This window comes from Artibeus jamaicensis, unplaced genomic scaffold, assembly GCF_021234435.1.
Source record: "Artibeus jamaicensis isolate MK-2021 breed Jamaican fruit bat unplaced genomic scaffold, CSHL_Jam_final contig_464, whole genome shotgun sequence".
NCBI classification, from domain to species: Eukaryota; Metazoa; Chordata; class Mammalia; order Chiroptera; family Phyllostomidae; genus Artibeus; species Artibeus jamaicensis.
The window spans coordinates 735,524-754,306 of NW_026521842.1; the positions used below are offsets into that span (position 1 = coordinate 735,524).

General features: G+C 42.0%; 1 protein-coding gene across 4 annotated transcripts in view; it reads left to right on the forward strand.

Annotated features, from left to right (window-relative positions):
* The first annotated feature begins 657 nt into the window (after positions 1–657).
* ZFP82 (ZFP82 zinc finger protein) overlaps positions 658–18,783 on the forward strand; it is a 60,876-nt gene continuing 42,750 nt past the window's right edge. Inside the window, exons 1-2 of one of the 4 annotated variants that reach the window (XM_053666622.1) lie at positions 673–747; positions 3,101–3,227. The gene's annotated coding sequence lies outside the window, so the exon portion shown is untranslated. Of the gene's footprint in view, positions 866–3,100; positions 3,228–18,783 lie in introns of all 4 variants that reach the window. The other 3 variants (XM_053666619.1, XM_053666620.1, XM_053666621.1) reach the window with 3 other exon arrangements.

Consider the following 18,783-nt stretch of genomic DNA (forward strand, 5'->3'; position numbering starts at 1 on the left):
CAAATACATAATTAGCCCTGGCTGGGGTAGCTCAGTGGATTGAGCACGAGCCTGCGAACCAAACAATTGCGGTTCGATTCCCAGTCAGGGCACATACCAGGGTTGCAGGCTGGTTCCCTGCAGGCCAGTTCCCAGCAGGGGACGCATGAAAGGCAACCATACACTGATGTTTCTCTCCCTCTCTCCTCCTCCCCTTCCCCTCTAAAGATAAATAAATAAAATCTTAAAAAAAAAGAAAACAAATACATAATTATCCAGAAAATCAGTTTTTCCATCAAATCCTTCAATAACATTTATATGTCTAGATGCAACATTCTTTTCTCTATTTCAGCATTGTGGGCAGTGAGTTTCTGGGTCAAATCCATCATCCAGATAGCCACCTGTGACAGTTCCACAAGAACATATCAGAAGTGCACATACTCATCACACAATCAGGTGGGCTGTTTCTCAGGCACACACTAAAGGATTCATACTCACAGCATGCAAATAAAAACAAATATCTCAGTATGGTCCCATACTTAGAACAAAGAGGTTGGTTCCCTGCCTTCTCTGCAACGCTACTGGATTACCCCGCTCCCTGGAGCCCTGGGCGGGATTGATGCTCCACCCCCTGAGGCTGGCCACGCCTGCGCACTTAGTGCGTAACAGAAGCTCCCAGCAAGCCCTGCGTGGGGCCTGTTAAGCCTTTGGGGCTTTGGCGCCCTCCCTTCTACTGGGTGTTGGAATGTCATGGGTTCGGATGCCAAGGTGAGAAGTCCTGGCATAGAGCGTTGGTTCCAACCTTCCGTAGGAAAGACATTGCGGCCAGAGGATGTTGAGGGGAAAGGCGAGGCACCACCGCAGTGTTGGGAGCTCCGCATTTCAGGTCCGAGTGTGCGTGAGAACCGCGGTGGTGTAACTGGGGAGTGGGGGAGGCAGGTGTAGCATCAGCACTATGCGCGGTTGTGAGGCCATGTTTAGTGGGAGCAGGTGTTGGTGACACGGAATTGGGTTCGGAGCTACTTGTATGACGGAAGGTGGCAGTGACTTGTGTGACTACGGCCCTCAGCGTCACAGCTGAATCTCTGCCTTCTAGCCTCAACGAGTCCAGCCGCAGAGAAATTGCTCCCAGTCAGATACCGGGGTGCCAGATAAAAGATTTCCAGCAAAAAGACCCCATCTTGGGATAAGAATGTTGGAACTGAACGTGCCTCTCAGGCTGGCCCTGGGCAAAATTCCACTGCACTTCATCCTCGGTTGCCTGCGGACCCACATGTGCTCACACATTCAGCTCCAAGGGTTCCAGCTGCAGGTCTCAGTACTTCGGAGTTCCCTGCATACAATTGCTATGAAGTTTCCAGTCCCGCACATCCGTGACTTGGCCTTTCTCTAAGGGCCATCAGTACTCTCTCTTACTTCAGTCTGGATTTGTGTGGATGGTGGGTGGTGGGGTTAGGTGTGGTTGTGATGTGCCCTGATTTAGCCAGGCTGGGCTGGGATGCCAGAAAAAGCCTGTTGTTTTAAGATTCCTTACTTCCTCAGTCCTATCAAATTCTAAGAAAAGGCCTCTGAGGAGAACGAGCCAGAATGAATTTCTATTGCCCATTTAAAAGTCAAGATCAAGGCCAGTGGGTATTTTCTCCTGTTCTGTGAAATGCATTTTTATGGTTTAGGGCATGGCAACATTTGCTTAAATGGCTTTTGAGTTGATATCTAGGACCCCTCCCTATCAGCACATATTCATTTGACAGATAATTCCATTACTTTCTTTTTATAACTCTGTGTAAAGCTCTTAGAACAGTGACTGATACTTGTTCCTAAGTACTTAATAAACTTTAGCTATTTGTTGTTATATGGTGATTTTGGGCAATTTCCCATCTGCTCCAGTGGATCAGGAAAAATGAAAATATCAAGTTAATTGTGTTGGGTATTTCCTAATTTAAAAAAAATAAGATGTTCAAATGGTCTAGAACAGGAATTCTTAACGATAGGTAATTTAAATGTTTGAGGCTTTCAGAGAACCAGAAACTCCTTGGAATTAATTGTATGTTAAATTGTTTTATATATATATATATATATTTTTTTTTAAGATTTTATTTAGTTATCTTTAGAGGGGAAGGAGAGAGGGAGAGAAACATCGATGTATGGTTGCCTCTAGTGCTTCCCCTGCTGGGAAATAGCCTGCAGGGAACTGGCCTGCAACCCAGGCATGTGCCCTGACTGGGAATCGAACCGCAATCCTCTGGTTCACAGGCCTGCGCTCAATCCACTGAGCTACACCAGCCAGGGCTGTTTTATATATTTTTTAATGTGTCATTTTTCTGGGAAGAAGTCTGTAATGTAATGAGGTCATCAAACATGACCCAGAAAGATTCAGATCCACTGGCCTAGAATCAAAGACTAATAATATCTTAGAATATTCTTTAAAATAATCTTATATAAATTAGTGTTTAATGGTAGGGAATTATTAAATAAGTCACACTCCATTCTTCTCACAGGCATATAGACTCACATTTCTTTAAACAACTGGAAAGTACTGCTTCTCCCCAAGTCTGTTTTTATTTTATTTGTATGGAAATAGTTTAATGTTTCTTTCTTTTTTCCCCCCACAAAACTAGTACCTTTATTCATTTTTCTTTATACTATAAGCAAGAAAAATTATAATCCAAAGTTGTGGCAGACCCTGTCCAGCAGAGTCCACGTTTTGTGGCTGACGATGAGAATGAATGCACAGGTGACACCAATCCTGTGGAGAAAAAGGGAACAGCATGACTACTCTCTCAAGGGGAGAATATCTATGGATGCCTCAGCCACTCCCTCAAGAGGGGAGTGCCCCAACCCTTGCCTAGACAGGCTTTTATTGTTTTCTTGGGGTCTTACATCAGAGAAAGATTTATTATCTATTACATAGAATATTATTGTCTACACTTTGGATACAATCAAGAAAATGAAAATAACACACAGAGGGGAATGGCGATGAGCTGATTAGCTCTGTCCTTGGGAAAACTCATACAGGCTTTGGAAATTACCTTGAAGATAGACAATACACATTTGTTGTTTTAGACCAGGGTGATGGAGTTTTAGCAAGCGCAAGCCATAACAATCTGTATGCATTTTCTAGGCCTGATTCCCACGGGAAAAATCAGTTTGAAGGTCTGGCTTCTGCCCACCACTTCACTTCTGAGGGGTTTTCCATGCAGTGCTGAGTCACATTTGCCAGGCCAAAACAAACCAGTCCCCTATACAAGGTGATTTTATAAAATGGTGAATGTAGGGAAATAGAATTCTTGTTTCTTTTTTTTTAAATGTAAATTATTTTGTTGTTTTGTTAATATATTTTATTGATTATGCTATTACAGTTGTCCCATTTACCCACATCAACCCCTCCACCCTGCACGCCCCCTCCCACCCATATTTCTCCCCTTCAGTTCATGTCCATGGGTCATACTTATAAGTTCTTTGGCTTCTACATTTCCCATACTATTCTTACCCTCCCCCCTGTCTATTTTCTACCTACCATCTATGCTACTTATTCTCTGTACCTTTTTCTTCTTTCTCCCCCTCCCACTCCCCTGTTGATACACCTCCATGTGATTCCATTTCTGTGGTTGTTCTAATTGTCCTGTGCCTGTTCTAGTTGTTTGCTTAGTTTGTTTTTGTTTTAGGTATGGTTGTTAATAATTGTGAGTTTGCTGTCATTTTACTGTTCATATTTTTATCTTCTTTTTGTTAAATTAATTCCTTTAGCATTTCATATAATAAAGGTTTGATGATGATGAACTCCTTTAATTTGACCTCATCTGGGAAGCACTTTATGTGCCCTTCCATTCTAAATGAATAAATTATTTTATTGTTGTTCAATTACAGTTGTCTGTATTTTCTCCACACCTCTCCCTGCCACCCCCTCCAAACCCACCTTACTCCCTTGCTTCCACCCTCCCCCTTGGTTTTCTCACTGTGTCCCTTATACTAATTCCTGAAAAACCTGCCCACAGTCCCTCCCCACCTCCTCTCTGGCTATTGTTATATTGTTCATAATTCCAATGACTCTAGTTATATTTTGTTTGCTTTTTTCTTTTGTTGATTATGTTCCAGTTAAAGATGAGATCATATGGTATTTGTCCCTCACTACCTGGCTTATTTCACATAGCATAATGCTCTCTAGTTCTATGCATGCTGTTGCAAAGGATAGGAGCTCCTTCTTTCTCTCTGCTGCATAGAATTCCATTGTGTATGTGTACCATAGTTTTTTGATTCACTCATTTGCTGGTGGGTACTTAGGTTGCTTCCAGCACTTGGCTATTGTAAATTGTGCTGCTGTGAACATTGGGGTGCATAAGTTCTTTTGGATTGGTGTTTCAGGGCTCTTAGGGTATAATCCCAGCAGCAGAATGGCTGGGTCAAAAGGTATTTCCATTTTTAGTTTTCTGCAGAAGTTTTATACTGTTTTCCACAGTGGCTATACCAGTCTGCATTCCCACCAACAGTGCACTAGGGTTCCCTTTTCTCCACATCCTCCCCAACACTTGTTTGTTGATTTGTTTATGTTGGCCATTCTGACTGGTGTGAAGTGGTATCCTATTGTGGTTTTAATTTGCATCTCTCTAATGGCTAGTGATGCTGAGTAGTTTTTCATATGTCACTGAACCTCTGTATGTCCTCCTTGGAGAATTGTCTGTTCAAGTCTTTTGCCCATTTTTTTTTTCTTTGTAGAGTTGTGGGAGTTTAAATATTTTGGATATCAAGCCCTTGTCCGAAGTCTCATTGGCAAATATTTTTTCCCATATGGTTGTCTCTCTTTTCATTTTAATGCTGTTTTCTTTAACCATGTAGAAGGTTTTTAATTTGATGAGATCCCATTTGTTTATTCTTTCCTTTATGTCCCTTGCTCTAGGGGACATATCAGTGAAGATGTTGCTGCATGGAATGTCTGAGACTTTCCTGCCAATGTTTTCCTGTAGGACTTTTATGGTGTTATGACTTCTATTTAAGTCTTTTATCCACCTTGAATTTATTTTTGTGTATGGTGTAAGTTGGTGATGAAGTTTCATTTTTTTGGATGTAGCTGTCCAGATCTCCCAACACCATTTGTTGAAGAGGCTATTTTTGCTCCATTTTATGCTTCTTCCCCTTTTTTCAAATATTAATTGATGAAAGAGACTCGGATTTATTTCTGGGCTTTCTGTTCTGTTCCATTGGTCTCTGTATCTGTTCTTATGCTAGTACCAGGTTGTTTTGATTACAGTGGCCTTGTAATACAGTTTGATATCAGGTATTGTGATCCCTCTTGCTTTGTTCTTTCTCAAAATTGCTGCGGTTATTCTGGGTTGTTTATGGTTTCATATAAATTTTTGAAGTATTTGTTCTATATCTGTGAAATATGCCATTGGTACTTTAATAGGTATTGCATTGAATCTGTATATTGCTTTGGGTAGTATGGCCATTTTGATTATGTTAATTCTTCCAATCCATGAGCATGGTACATGCTTCCATTTGTCTGTCTTTCTTAATTTCTTTTGTCAGTGTTGTGTAGTTTTCTGAGTACAGTTCTTTTCAATCCTTGGTTAAGTTTATTTCTAGGTACTTTATTTTTCTTTTTACTTTATTGAATGGTTTTTTTCTTGATTTCTGTTTCTGATATTTCATTGCTGGTGTACAAAAATGCCTTTGATTTCAGAGTTTTGACTTTGCATCCTACCATTTTGCCAAATTCACTTATTAGATTGAGCAGTTTTTGGGTGGAGTCTATAGGATTTTCTATGTACACTATCATGTCAACTGCAAACAATGACAGTTTTGCTTCTTCCTGTCCAATTTAGATGCCTTTTATTTCTTTTTCTTGCCTGATTACTATGGCTAGGACTTCCAGTACTGTGTTGAATAGGAGTGGTGAAAGTGTGCATCCTTGTCTTGTTCCTGATCTTAGTGGGAAAGCTCTTAAGTTTTTGTCCATTGAGTATGATGTTGGCAGTAGGTCTCTCATATGTTGAGAAATGCTCCCTCTATTCCCACTTTGCTGAGTGTTTTTATCATAAATGGGTGCTGTACCTTATCAAATGCTTTTTCCACATGTATTGATATGATCATGTGGTTTTTGTCTTTTGTTTTGTTTATGTGGTGTTTTATGTTTCTTGATTTGTGATTATTTTACCATCCTTGCATCCCTGGGATGAATCCCACTTGGTCATGGTGTATGATCCTTTTAATGATTTGTTGGATGAAGTTTACCAATATTTTGTTGAGGATTTTAGCATCTATATTCATCAGTGAATTGGCCTGAAGTTTTCTTTCTTTGTTATGTCTTTATCTGGTGTTGGGATTAGGATGATGTTGGCTTCATAAAAAGAGTTTGGGAGTCTTCCATCTTCTTGAATTTTTTGAAATAAACAGTGGAGGATGAGGGTTAGCCATTCCTTATGCTTTTTAAAATTCTTCTGTGAAATGATCTGGTCCACGGCTTTTGTGTGTCACAGCTTTTTAATTACTCTTTCAATTTTATAAGGTGTTATAGGTCTGTTCAGGCTTTCTGCTTCTTCACTGAGTTTTGGAAGATTATATTTTTCTAGAAATTTGTCCATTTCACCTAGGTTTTTAATTTCTTGGCATACAGTTCATCATAGTATCTTCTTATAATCCTCTGTATTTCTGTGGTATCAGATGTAATCTCTCCTCTTTCATTTCTGATTGTGTTTATGTGTGTCCGTTCCCTTCTTTTCTTGATGAGCCTACTTAAAGGCTTGTCTATTTTCTTTATCTTTTCAAAGAACCAACTCCTGGATTCATTGATCCTTAGAATTGTGCTTTTAGTCTCTATGTCATTTAGTTCTGCTCTGATCTTGGTTATTTCCTTCCTTCTACTTGCTTTGGGCTGTTTTTGTTGTTGTTCCTCGAGTTCTTGCAGGCGTAGGGTTAGGTTGTTTGTTTGAAATGTTTCTATTTTCTTTAGGTAGGCCTGTATTGCTATAAACTTCCCTCTCAGGACTGCCTTCGCTGTGTCCCATAAGTTTTGGGTTGTTGTGAGATCATTTTCATTTGTTTCCAGAAACATTTTGATTTCTTCCCTAATTTCATTCTTGACCCATTCATTGTTTAATAGCATACCATTCAGTCTCCATGATTTTGGGTGTTTTGGGTTTTTTCCTTTGGGGTTGGTTTCCAGTTTCAGTCCCTTGTGGTCAGAGAAGATGCTTGGTATGATTTCAATTTTCTTGAATTTGTTGAGGCTCATTCTGTGTCCTGTGATATGGTCTATCTTTGAAAATGTTCCATGTGCATTTGAAAAGAATGTGTATTTAGCTTCTTTGGAGTGAAGGGCTCTGTATATATCAGTTAAATTCATTTCATTTGGGGTATTATTCAGTGCCACAATATCTTTGTTGATATTTTGTTTGAAAGATCTGTCCATTTTTGACAGTGGAGTATTAAAATCTCTTAATATAATTGTATTGCTGTCAATATCTTTCTTGAAGTCCTCAAAGATTTTCTTTATGTATTTGGGTGCTCCTATGTTGGGTGCATATATATTTACTATGTTTATGTTTTCTTGATGGATTCTTCCCTTGAGTATTATGAAATGACCTTCTGGGTCTCTTTTTATGGTTCTTTTTTTGAAGTCTATTATGTCTGATATGAGTGTTGCTACCCTGGCTTTTTTTCCTGTCTATTTGGTTGGAAAATTTGTTTCCAGCCTTTCACTTTCAGTCTGTGTAGGTCTTTTGTTCTGAGTTGGGTCTCCTGTATGCAGCATATGTGTGGACCATGATTTCTTATCCATTGAGGTATTGTTTGTCTTTTTATTTGGGCATTTAATCCATTTACCTTTAAGGTTATTATTGATAGGCACTTATTCATTGCCCCCTTTTCTACCTCTGTTCCTCTGTCTTTGACTGTGTTTCTTCCTGTTTTTAAAAGCACACCCTGCCCTGGCTGGTGTAGCTCAGTGGATTGAGCGCGGGCCTGCGAACCACACGATCGCAGTTTGATTCCTAGTCAGGGCACATGCCTGGGTTGCAGGCCGGTTCCCTGAAGGCCAGTTCCCAGCAGGGGACGCACAAAAGGCAACCATACATTGATGTTTCTCTCCCTCTCTCCTTCCCCCTTCCCCTCTAAAGATAAATACATAAATAAATCTATAAATAAATAAATAAATAAATAAATAAATAAATAAATAAATAATTTTTTAAAAAAGCACACCCTTTAGCATCTCCTGTAGAGCAGGTTTGGAGCAGGTGTATTTTTTGAAGCTTCTTTTGTCCAGGAAACTCCTTATTTTGCTTTCCATTTTAATTGAGAGCCTTGCTCGATAAAGTAGCCTTGGTTGCAGGCCTCTGGTTATCATCAGTTGGAATGTTTCTTGCTATTCTCATCTGGCTTGGAGTGTTTCCATTGAGAAGTTAGCTCTTAGTCTTATCAGGGCTCCCTTGTATGTTACTTCCTGTTTCTCTCTTGCTGTCTTTAGGATTCTCTCTTTGTCTTGGAATTTTGCCATTTTAATTATGATGTTTCTTGAAGTGGGCCTCTTTGGGTTCCTCTTGCTTGGGACTGTGTATATTTCCTGGATTTGTGTGACTTTTTCTCTCATCCAGTTAGGGAAGTTTTCCATCATTGCTTTTTCAAACAGATTTTCTATTCCTTGCCCTTCTTCTTCTTCTGGTATCCCTATTATACCAATATTATTACGTTTTGTATTGTCCTGTGTTTCCCTTAATCTCGCTGCATTCTTTCTGAACCTCTTTTCCGTATCTTGTTCATTCTGGATGTTTTTTTCTTTTTTTTAAAATTTTTTTTATTGATTATGCTGTTACAGTTGTTCTATTCCCCCCTTCATTCCCCTCCACCCTACCCCCCCATCCCCACCATTACCTCCCTTTAGTTTATGACCATGTGTCTCAATTCCTTTAGATTCTATATTTCCCATGCTATTCTTGCCCCCCCATCTATTTTCTATCTACTGTCTATGCTACTTATTTTCTGTCCCTTCTCCCCCCTTCTCCTCCTCCCACTCCCCTGTTGCTAACCCTCCTTGAGATCTTCATTTCTATGTTTCCACTCCTGATCTAGCTGTCCTTTTAGTTTGCTTTTGTTTTAGGTGTGGTTGTTAATAACTGTGAGTTTGTTGTCCTTTCACTGTTCATGTTTCTTTAACTTCTTTTTCTTAGATAAGTCCCTTTAACATTTCATATAATAAGGGCTTGGTGATGATGAACTCCTTGAATTTGATCTTATCTGAGAAGCACCTTATCTATCCTTCCATTCTAAATGAAAGTTTTGCTGGATAGAGCAATCTTGGTTGTAGGTCTTTGGATTTCATGACTTGGAATACCTCTTTCCAGCCCCTTCTTGCCTGTAAGGTCTCTTTTGAGAAATCCACTGACAGTCTGATGGGGACTCCTTTGTAGGTGACTGTCCCCTTAGCTCTTGCTGCTTCTAGGATTCTCTCCTTCATTTTAATTTTGGCTAATGTAATTATGATGTGCCTTGGTGTGTTCCTTCTTGGGTCCAACTTCTTTGGGACTCTCTAAGCTTCCTGGATTTCCTGGAAGTCTATTTCCTTTGCCAGATTGGGGAAATGCTCCTTTATTATTTGTTCAAATAAGTTTTCCACTGGTGGCTGTGCCTTTCCCCCTTCTGGTACCCCTATAATTCGGATGTTGGAACGTTTAAAGATGTCCTGGAGGTTCCTAAGACTCTCCTCATTTCTTTGAATTCTTGCTTCTTGACTCTTTTCTGTTTGGCCATTATTTGCTTTCTTCTGGTCCCTCTCCATTGATTTGAGTCCCAGTTTCCTTTTCATTGCTATTGGTGTCCTGTGCAATTCCATTCATTTCAATTAGTTTAGCCTTCATATATTTGTCTAATTTGTGGCTATAATCAACCAGTTCTGTGAGGATCCTGATGACCAGTGTTTTAAACTGTGCGTCTGAGAGTTTTGCTATTTCTTCATCGCTTAGAACTATGGGCTCTGGGGCTTTGAGATCTTGCAACATTTTTGGTCTGTTCTGGCCGTTTAAGTGTGAGAAGCGGTGCCTTGGACTCCCAGGTCACTGGGTTGTGACGCTGTATGTGGGGGGCATGGTCAGAGAGGGAAATGGCGACTCCCTCTGCTGTTTGTCACAGCTGGGTGAGGAGCATCGCCTTAGGTAGTTCACCTGGGCCGGGCCACTCAGAGTTGCTGGGTTATGACTCTGTATGTGGAGGTGGGGTCAGAGCAGGGAAATGGCGGCACCCTCCACTGCCTCTTGCCTCGGGGACCCGCCGGCCCGGTCCAACCGCCCACTCCCTCGCCTGTCCGCCCGCGCACAAATGCGCGACCACAGTCAACACGCAGCACTGCTCCCCCGCTGTCTCCCCCGCGGTCGCTTGCCTGGTGGCTCGCTCGGTCGCTCACTAGGTCCAACCCTGCACCTGGATTCCGCGCGTCTGGATTCCGCGCATCTGGATTCCGCGCCTGAGTCCGGCTGACCGAGACCTCCTGTGCAACCCCGCTTCACCAGCCACTGGTTTCGCCCCTTACCGGTCAGGCTGAAGAATTTGTTGTTAACAGACTTCCGAAAAGTTCAATTTTCCGTGTTCTGGCTGTGTTTTCTGTTGCTAATATTTAGTTGTCTCTAAACTTGGTTGTGTGAGAAGGCACGGCACATCCACCTATGCCTCGATCTTGGCGGAAGTCTGGATGTTTTTTTCTACCTTGTTCCCAGCTCACTGATCCAATATTCTGCTTCATTGAGCCTGCTTTTGATTTCTTCTACTGTGTTCTTCAGTTCAGAAATTGTATTGTTAATTTCCTTTTGGCCGTTGTTGAGTTTCTGTTTTCTTTTTCATATTTGTACAGTTTGCAGTGAGTTCATTCTCATTCCCCTGTAATTTCTGGTAATTCTCTGTGAGCTCATTGAAATTCCTAATAACCATTGCTTTGAACTCAATATCTCATAGTTGACTAACCTCTATTTCAATTAGTAGCTTTCTGAGGCTTCCTCTTTTCCTTTCATTTAGAGATTGTTTCTTTGTCTTCCCATTGTTTGTGAGACTCTTCTTGTTAGCCTCTGTTTCTTAAATTAATTTGTTCTAGCTCCCTGGGTTTATGGTGTGAATGTCTGTGGTAGAATACCTGTGAGATTTAGTGGTGTGGTCTCCTTGATCTCCCAAGCTCACTCGTCTTGGGCTATCCTTTAAGTTGGCTCTGTGTATGTCTTTGAGTTTTGATTGTTGTTTTGTCTGTCTTTGGTGGGTCTTTCCTACCCACTGGTTAACTGAGGGTCACTCTGTCCACCACCTCTTTATTGCGTTGTGCAGGTGTAGGCAGGGTGTGTTGAAGCTGGTTCTTCCTTGTGTACAGGGTTTTGAGGATTCTCTCTTGCTATTGTTCAATTGTTTGTTCTGCGTAATTTCTCTACCATTTAGTTGTGTTTCCAGAAAGGTCCTGGGTGGAGGTTAGTGTGGCTTTCACTCCCTCCTTCACCTTCTTCCATTGTTATCTGTTGGTAGTTCCTTCGTTAGTGGGTTTCCTCTTCCAGCAGGTATTCTGGTGTTCACCGCTTCCACCTACTCTTTATTGTGATCAGTTGGAGGGGGAAGGCAAAATGGTTTAAGACAGCAAGAGTGTATTCTATGATATTTGCTGTACCAGCCCATAGAGTAGAGATAGGAGATTTTTTGGACACGTATAGTGTTAACTGTGATATTTTACCCAACTAACCATTTTTTTTAGGAAGGGTGGAAAGAAGATAAGACTCTTATTGGGGGGAAGGATTGTGAATTGGAGCTAGAAAGCACTGAGCTTGTGAGAGGTCAGATTATGAGGTAAAGTGAGAGTAAAGGATAGAAAATAGGTTTAGTATGTGAGAGAATAGAGTACCCACCACAGTAATAAAGTTCAGGAAACCGTGAAGTGGCCTAGGGTCTGGGAGGGGTGCTTTCTAGTATTTACAATTATATGGAACAGCTATTATTTACAATAATAATGGAGCAACAATCATATGATAGAATGTATGTGATCTGTAAACCAGAATAGGAAGTATAAGACCTATGGTAGTATCCTAATGGAACACAAGTGAAAGACAATAAATTTACAATAAACTATGAAAGAGATATTAAGGGTAACCAGTTAAACAATGCAGTTTAATCAGCCAAGCGAAGAAGACTAAACAGGAAGAAGTACAAAAATAGCAATACAATAAAAGATATAAGAATGAGAAAAATAATAATACAAATATGCAGTAACTTGTAACTTCTCTGTAGTATCAAAGTGAAATTTTTCTGACTGTCTCAGCTGTTGGGATGCCCCCCTCTGGGTCCAACTCTGGTCTTTTCACAGTTCCAGGTTTTCTTTTGTCTCACTTGTGGGAATTACAAAAAAGAAAAAAAAAAAGAAGAAGATACAAAAAGGAAAAGAAAGGGAGAAGGACTAAAACAAGAAAGTAGGAAAGAGAGGGAGAAGGTGTTAAAAGATAAGAAAATAGAGAATCACTTTTTAAAAAAGCAGGGTGGACTTCTGGCTAAGGTGGAGGTATAGGTAGACACGCTGTGCCTCCTTGCACAACCAAAGGAAGGACAACAACAATTTCAAAACAAAAGCAACCAGAACTGACAGAAACTGGAACTGTATGAAGGTCCGACAGCCAAGGATTTAAAAAACATTAATCCAGACAGGTAGTAGGGCAGAGACAGACAGCTAAGTGGAGAGGACTTGCAGCAAGGTGGTGGCTAGAGGAATGGGGTTGGCAAGGTGGTAGTGGCTGGAGAACCCAGTGAGGTGGCAGATTGTGGAGTGGGGCAGGCAAGGCACAGCTGGCGGACCTGAGAAGGCTGCAGCTGGTGGGGTGGCCATTCCCATATTCAAGTGTAGATAAACCAAGAGAAACAGTTGTGAAGTGAGACAGACCAAACAACCCAGGGTCCCAGCACAGGGACATAAATCCTCAAACCTCTGATTGAAAAGACCTGTGGGGGTTGAGATGACAGAGGGAGAAACTCCCAGCCTCACAGGAGAGTTCACTGGAAAGACCCACATGGCCCTAGAACATACACAAGCTCACCCACAGAGGAATCAGCACCAGAAGGGCCCAATCTGATTGTGGGTAATGGGGGAAGTGACTGAAATCTGGAAGAGAGCAGAGCAAGTGCCATTGTTCCCTCTCTGACGCCTGCCCCATGTGCAGCATCACAACACATGAGTTACATGAGTGACATGAGTTACCCTACCACGTGAATACCTGAGGTTTCTGCCCCTTAGTACATAACAGGCAGGTCAAGGGGAAAAAATGGCCCAAATGAAAGAACAGATCAAAGATCCAGAAAAAATGCAACTAAACGATGAAGAGATAGCCAACCTATTAGATGCACAGTTCAAAGCACTGATAATCAAGATGCTCACAGAACTGGTTGAAATTGGTCAGAAATTATATGAAAAAGTGAAGGCTACACTAAGTGAAATGAAGGAAAATGTACAGGAAACCAATACTGATGGAAAGGAAACAGGAACTCAAATCAATGGAGTGGACCAGAATGAAGAAATAAACATCCAACCAGAAAACAAAGAAGAAACAAGAATTCAAAAAAAAAAAAATGAGGAGAGGCTTAGAAAACCCCAGGACAGCTTTAAACATTCCAACATCTGAACTATATGGGTACCAGAAAGGGAAGAGGAAGAGCAACAAATTGAAAACTTATTTGAACAATGAAGGAGAAGTTCCCCCATCTGGGAAAGGAAATAGACTTTCAGGAAGTCCAGGAATCTCAGAGAGTCCCAAAGAAGGTGGACCCAAGAAGGAACACACCAAGGCACATCATAATTACATTAACCAAGATGAAAATGAAGGAGAAAATCCTAGAAGCAGCAAGAGATAAGAAGAGTCACCTACAAAGGAGTTCCCATCAGACTTTCAGCGGATTTCTCAGAAGAGACCTTGTAGGCAAGAAGGGGCTGGAAAGAAGTATTCCAAGTCATGAAAGGCAAGGACCTACATCCAAGATTGCTCTATCCAGCAAAGCTTTCATTTAGAATGGAAGGGCAGATAAAGTGCTTCTCAGATAAGGTCAAGTTGAAGGAGTTCATCATCACCAAACCCTTATTATATGAAACATTAAAGGGATTTATCTAGGAAAAAGAAGATAAAAAACATGTACAGTAAAATAACAGCAAACTCATAGTTATTAACAACCACACCTAAAACAAAAACAGACTAAGCAAACAGCTAGAACAGGAACAGAACCACAGAAATAGAGATTACATGGAAGGTTATCAACAGGGGAGTGGGAGGAGCAGAGAGGGGAAAAAGGTACAGAGAATAAGTAGCATAAATGGTAGGTAGAAAATAGACGTGGAGGGTAAGAATAGTATCGGAAGTGTAGAACTTGTATGTATGACCCATGGACATGAACTAAAGGGGGAGGGGATGTGGGTGGGAGGGTGTGTGCAGGGTGGAGGGTGGAAGGTGGGAAAATGGGACAACTGTAATAGCATAATCAATAAAATATATTAAATAAATAAATAACAAAACAGTTTGTCAACTTCTGCACACACACACACACACACACACACACACAAACACACACACAAAAGCCTCCTGCTTGCTTCAGACTGAGCAAGCCAGTTTTGCTGGTCTTCCTGGCTGCAGCAGGCTGAGGGGGGATTGGTTTTGCTTTTCTCCCTTCCTGATAGGCACAAGGTCAGCCTCCAGTCCAATTCTCCAGCAGCTTCTGGTCACTCAGGTTGGTGTATGCACTCTCCCCAGGGCTTCGGATATGAGCTTAGAATCTTCCAAGGGGACTCAGGGGCCTTTTGCAGTGTGCGCTCTCCCCGGAGCTGCGGGTGCATGGCTTGGCCGGGCCACCTCTGGTCCCTCAGGTTCTGGCTGCCACTCTTCCCAGGGCTACGGGAGTGTGTGCAGGGCCTTCCACGTCACCTGGGATGCTGCTGGGTGGGGAGGAGGTGATAGTGGCTACTGCAGGAGAATTCCCTAAACAGCTGTGGAGTTCCTCTTTTTTCACTTTTTCTTTTTTGAAAAATACTTCCTGCTTAAGCCTGCTGCTTCATACAGAGGTCTGGCCTCTCACACAGCTCAATTCTCCAGCCCAACCAGGGACTATTTGGGTCAGGGCCTCTCACAGCCCAACTCTCAACTCTCCCCAGCCAGCATCCACAGACTCCATGTGTGCTCAAAGCCCCTGTGTGTTTGCCACTTAGTTCTTATTCCCCTCTCTGTGACTTCAAGCAACCAGATCTCTTCCGGTGCTGCTCAACCCTTGTTTGGCATGAGAGGGAGCCGTAGACCCAGCTGTCTCCCAAGAACCCTGTGGCAGACCTGGCAGGTGCCAGGCCTGGGGCTGCAGCTGCCCTGTTCCCCCACTGGTCCCAGGGATCTCATTGTCCTGCAGTACTCTCCTTGTTACAAACAGACCCAAGAGGGGGTATAATATAATATTACCGAAAGGACTTCCATTAGGTTCACTATGCCCACCGCCAGAGGAAAGACATCTTTCAATGCCAGAGATTTGTGAAAAGGAAAGGAATTATTTATTTAAAAGCTATACAGACTTAGAGTAGTGATTTAATGTCTTCATTAAAATACCAAAGTCATTTAGAATATCCACAGATTCTCCCTCTGCCCTAATCTGGGTTACTGAATCTCAGGAAAAGTAGAAGTTCGTGATTCAGGCTCCCAGCACCATCAGCTGTGTTGCCCCCATGATCTCCAGTTAATCTAAAGCCATGTGGCACCTTCTCATGGCCCACCAGAAAGAGTTCTTTCACCCCTTTTCTTCCAGGCAAAGTCTCTCCTGCTTCCTAAGCCACATTGCAAAAGGGAGCACCCCAAAGCCTCGAGGTCTCCACTATGCCGAAGCCATGTGGTTCTCCAGTATGACTGCCATGCCTGGGTTTAAATTTCCACACCAATCTTCCTCTGCAGCCCCATTTCCAAGTCCTCCTACAAGCAGTTACACCTGCTAGCATTCCTGTATTTTTCCAGCTTTACTGGGCTGCCATTGTAAGCCTGGGCAGGTGTGGCCCCATGGCATGTAGCCAGTCTTCTCCAAGCTGTTATGCAGGTGCTGTAAACATGAAGAGCTACCTCCCAGTTACTTCTTGAGTTTAAGTCACTTCTATCCCCTTGGCTCAATGCTTGGCCACAGCTATTTAACGTACCCATGAAACCAGTTAAAGGTTTTAGATATGTTAAATGACCATGCCAGAGGTTAGCTGCAAAGATGTTGCTATACAAAATAGCTCTGAATGGCCCTGCTCCACATGTCCCATTCTCCTAGCTCAGATTTGTCGGGGTGAGGACATCCTGTATATATTTTTTTCTAATATTTCCTGGACACCTTGAGTTCTGGACCACATTACAAATACCTATTGGGGGGCTTCGCTCCACCTTGTTACATCCTTACCATCTGTTATTTCAATGTCCTCTACAATTTTTGGTCTCCTATCTTTATATATGCTGGGATACTGTTGGCTGTTCTCTTCCTTCTTCAGTAGATTGGCTAGGTGTTTCACCCATGTACAGGGAGAAGTAGACTCCACTCCAATCTACCCTGCCACCATCTTAAGATTCCTAATATTTGTTTTTGATGATAAAATAAGTGCAGGTTTATTTTATAAAGAAAATTGCAAAGACCTAAGAACTAATAAAGAAGAACAATTAAATTACCCATAGCCCCACTATCCAGAGTTAATGAATATTAATATTTTGATGTTTGTCTTTCTAAATATTTTTCTGTGGACTTGTGTACTTGTTTACTTTGCAAAATAGAGCCACAAAAATGATTATTTAAGGAGATAAAGATTATCCAACACTTAGAAAAAGGGATCCAGTGCATAGAATTTATCATATTTCTTTTTTAAAATATATTTTATTGATTATGCCATTACAGTTGTCCCATTTCCTCCCCTTCATTCCCCTCCACCCTGCACACCCCTCCCCAACCATTCCCCCCTTTAGTTTATGTCCATGTGTCACAAGTTCGTTAGATTCTATATTTCCCATACTATTATTGCCCTCCCCCTGTCTATTTTCTACCTACCATCTATGCTACTTATTCTCTGTACCTTCTCCCCCCTTCTCCTCCTCCCACTCCCCTGTTCCTAACCCTCCATGTGATTTCCATTTCTGTGGTTCCACTCCTGATCTAGCTTAAATTTGCTTTTGTTTTAGGTGTGGTTGTTAATAACTGTGAGTTTGCTGTCCTTTCACTGTTCATCTTTTTTATCTTCTTTTTCTTAGATAAGGGTTTAGATAAGCCCTTATATCATAAGGGCTTGGTGATGATGAACTCCTTGAATTTGATCTTATCTGCCCTTCCATTCTAAATGAAATTTTTGCTGGATAGAGCAATCTTGGATATAGGTCCTCGGATTTCATGACTTGGAATACTCCTTTCAAGCCCCTTCTTTCCTGTAAGGTCTCTTTTGAGAAATCAGCTGGCAGTCTGATGGGAACTCCTTTGTAGGTGACTGTCCCCTTATCTCTTGCTGCTTCTAGGATTCTCTCCTTCATTTTAATCTTGGGAATTGTAATTATGATGTGCCTTGGTGTGTTGTTTCTTGGGTCCAACATTTTGGGACTCTGTGCTTCCTAGACTTCCTGGAAGTCTAATTCCTTTGCCAGATAGGGGAAGTTATTCTTTATTATTTGGTCAAATAAGTTTTCCACGTGTTTGTCTTCCTCTTCCCTTTCTGGTACCCCTATAATTCAGATGTTGGAATGTTTAAACCTGTCCTGGAGGTTCCTAAGCCTCTCCTCATTTTTTTGAATTCTTGTTTCTTCATTCTTTTCTGTTTGGTTGTTTTTTTTTCTTCCTTCTGGTGCACTCCATTGATTTGAGTTCCAGTTTCCTTTCCATCACTATTGGTTTCCTGTACATTTTCCTTCATTTTACTTAGTGTAGCCTTCATTTGTTCCTCTAATTTGGGACTAAAATCAACCAGTTCTGTGAGCATCCTGATCACCAGTGTTTTGAACTGTGTATCTGATAGATTGGCTATCTCTTTATTGCTTAGAAGTATTGGCTCTGGGGCTTTGAGCTGTTCTTCTTGAGCTGTAATGTTTTGGTCTGTTCGTGCCCGTTAGGTATGAGAGGCATAGCCTTAGGCGTTCACCAGGGCGGGGCCCCCAGTTGCTGGGTTGTGACCCTGTATGTGGGGGCAGGGTCAGAGAGGGGAATGGCATTTGTTCTTCTCTCTGTTGGATTTCGGTCTCCTCTGCTGCTTCCCGCAAGCCAATTAGGCCCTTCTGGTGTTGATTCCCAGGTGTGTGGGCCTGTGAACCCGGGAGGACCCTGTGGGTCTCTCCAAAGAAGTATGTGTGAGCCTGGGAGCCTCTCCTGGCACCTCAACCCCTGAAAGTTTTTCCAATTGGTGCTTTTACGCTTTAATTTTTGTCACTGGGGCCCTGGGTTGCATGGTCTGTCTCACTGCTTGCTCCTCTACCTGGTTTATCTGTGTGCAAATGTGTGACTGCAGTCAGCCAGCTGCTTTGATCCCTCACTGGGTCTGCCAGTTAACACCCCACACTTGGGATCCACCAACCCGGGTCAGCCAGCCACCTTTTCCTGAGCGACCCTCCCCACCCCACCCCACCCCCACTGCTGACTTCGCTCCTCTTTCTGATCTGGCTGAATGGTTCATTGTTGTTAGACTTTCGTACAGTTCAATTTTCTGTGTTGTGGTTGCATTTTTGTTACTAGCACTTTATTGTCTTTAAACTTGGTTTTGCAAGGAGGCATGGTGTTTCCAACTATGCCTCCATCTTGGCCGGAACTCTACTTATTATATTTCTGTGCCTGTACAGAGTAAAAGGGAGT